Source organism: Carlito syrichta, unplaced genomic scaffold (genome assembly GCF_000164805.1).
Source record: "Carlito syrichta isolate Samal-C Ts95f unplaced genomic scaffold, Tarsius_syrichta-2.0.1 Scaffold308013, whole genome shotgun sequence".
NCBI lineage: Eukaryota > Metazoa > Chordata > Mammalia > Primates > Tarsiidae > Carlito > Carlito syrichta.
Genome location: NW_007252109.1, coordinates 75,914 through 79,050, shown reverse-complemented (window position 1 = coordinate 79,050; position 3,137 = coordinate 75,914).

The window sequence follows — 3,137 nt, the reverse complement described above, 5'->3', positions numbered from 1 at the left end:
GGATGCAGCAGAAGGGAACACTTCTACACTGTTGGTGGGAGTGTAAACTAGTGCAACCTCTGTGGAAAGCAGTGTGGCAATTCCTAAAAGCTCTAAAAATTGACCTTCCTATGACCCTGCAATCCCCCTACTGGGAATATACCCTGAAGAACACAAATCACTCTATAAAAAAGATACCTGCACACGTATGTTTATCGCAGCATTGTTCACAATAGCAAGAACCTGGAAACAACCATGCTGCCCATCAAAAGAGGACTGGATTAAAAAAATGTGGTACATATACACGATGGAATACTACACAGCCATAAAAAAGAACAAAATCATGAATTTTGCAGCAACCTGGATGGAACTAGAGTCTATAATACTGAGTGACCTCTCACAAAAACAAAGATCAGAATATCACATGTTCTCACTCATATAATGGACCTTGAACATCCAATGCAATACTATAAGAAAATGACTGATGGTACTGGGAAACTATGGGGGGGAGGGGTATGGGATTAACAGTAGCAAATATCTGTCGGGGGATGGGAAAACACCTCTTATCAGCAGGGTGCCTGAATGAAACGTAATTGTACACCTATCCCTTAACTGTACCCGACAAAACCATAATAAAAAAATACTGATTAATAAAAATAAAAAAAAAGAAATAAATTTATTATTTCTTTCTGGAGTGTACCAGAGCTAATTGATTGGAAGTCAATTGTACTAGTTAATACTAAAGGGACAGTATCCTCATCAATAAATAGAGACGTATAAGAATAGTCAGACTACGTCTACGAAATATCAATATCAGGCAGCGGCTTCAAATCCAAAATGATGACTAGATGTAAAATGCAACTTTAATTGTCAGAGGAAGCAGATGGCTAGGAAGGTTGAACCAATAATAATGTGGAGTCCATGAAAGCCTGTAGCTATAAAGAAAGTTGAGCCATAAACTCCATAGGAGATAGTGAAAGATATCTCAAAATATTCTGATGCTTGAAGTAAAGTGAAATAAACCCCTAATATAATAGTGATGAATAGGGCTTGGAGTATTTGTTTATGGTTACCCTCTATTAGACTATGGTGGGCTCAAGTAATTGAGACGCCTGAGGATAGTAAAACAGATGTATTGAGCAAGGGGACTTCTAAGGGCTTTAGGGGGCAGATGCCTGTTGGGGGTCAGCAGTCTCCTAGTTTGGGAGTTGGGGCTAGACTGGAATGATAAAATTCTCAAAAAAATCCTGAGAAGAAAAAGACTTCTGAGATAATAAAAAGGATTATGCCATATCGGAGACCTTTTTGTACAATGGATGTGTGGTGACCTTGAAATTTTCCTTCTTGAATAATATGACGTCATCATTGATATATAGTAAGTGTATTTGTAATAAGGCCTAGGATTAGAAGTATAAAGGAGTTAAAGTGAAATCATATGATAAGACCTGATGTTATAAGAAGAGCTGAGAGGGCTCCAGTTAGTGGTCAGGGGCTAGGATTATGATAGGCATGTGTTTGGTGGGTCATTATGTATTGTCATGTAAGTAAAGGCTCACTAAGAGTGTAAATACATAGGCTTGGATAAGGGCTACAGCTAGTTTGAGGATTGTAAGTAATGTAAGAATGACAAATGTCGTTGATGCTGCGATGGAGCTAATTGATGATAGGACCAGAGTGGCCCCTCCAAATTAAATGTATAAGTAAGTGACCTGCTGTAATGTTAGCAGTTATTCGTACAGCTAGAGCTATTGGTTGAATAAAAAGGCTAATAGTTTCGATAATAATTAGTATAGGAATTAAGGAGATAGGGGTCCCTTGTGGGAGAAAATGAGCTAGGGATGCTTTAGTTTTGTAGTGGAAGCCAGTAATTACTGCTCCTGCTCATAGAGGAATTGCTATGCCTACATTTATTGATAGTTGAGTAGTTGGTGTGAAGGAGTGAGGTAACAGGCCTAGTAGATTTGTGGATCCAATAAATAAAATTAGGGAAATCAGCATTAGGGATCAAGTTCGACCTTTATTATTATGTATAGCCATTATTTGTTTAAGTACTAGTTGGATTAATCATTGTTATAAAGAGATAAGTCGGTTATTAATTAGATGGGTTGAGGTGGGGAATAGAATGGTTGGGAGCATAATAATTAGTACTACTAATGGCAAGCCCATTATTGTTGGGGTAATAAAACAGGTGAATAAATTTTCGTTCATTTTAGTTCTTAAGGGGATTTGAATGTTTGTGTTTTAATATTTTTAAAGCTTGGATTGAGAGGGTATATTAGTTTTGAAATATTTAATTGAAATAAAATGAAAAGTGTTAGTATTATAGATAAAATAGTAATAAATCATGGTGATGTATCTAGTTGGGGCATTTCACTATGGAAAGATTAGTACTTTCAGTCTTTAACTTAAAAGGTTAATGCTGTATAAGCTTCACAGTGATAATTAAATTATAGATGTTGATCAATCTTCAAAATGTTTTAGTGGTACTAGTTCTAAGATGATAGGTACGAAGCTATGATTGGATTTGCAAATTTCTGAGCATTGGCCATAATAGAGGCCTGGTCAGGTTGATGTAAGTGTTGCTTGGTTTAGGCATCTGGGGATGGCATCAGTTTTTAAGCTTAAGGAGGGTACGGCTCATGAATGAAGAACATCTTCTGATGAAATTAATATTCAAACTAGAATTTCTATGGATAGGGCCACGTGGTTATCAACTTCTAGTAGTCGAAGTTCTCCTGGTTTGAGGTCTGCTGTAGGGATTATATAGGAGTCAAAATTTAGGTCTTCATAGTCAGTATATTCATAGCTTCAATATCATTGATGACCTATGGTTTTAACAGTTATGGATGGCCTGTTATTCCCATTTATTATATAAAGAATACACAGGGAAGGAAGAGCAATTAAGATAAGGATAATAGCTGGTAGAATGGTTCATACTGTTTCTACTTCTTGTGCATCTATTGTGCTTGTATGAGTTAATTTAGTTGTTAATATAAGGGTAATAATGTAAAGTACTAGTGAGCTGATTAGGAAAACAAATATTAGGAAAATGAAGTAATTCTTCTATAATAGGGGAAGTGGCATCTTGAAAACCTAATTGGAAGGTATGTGTCATGAAAATACACAGGGGTTTAACCTGTTATTTAACTTTGACAAAG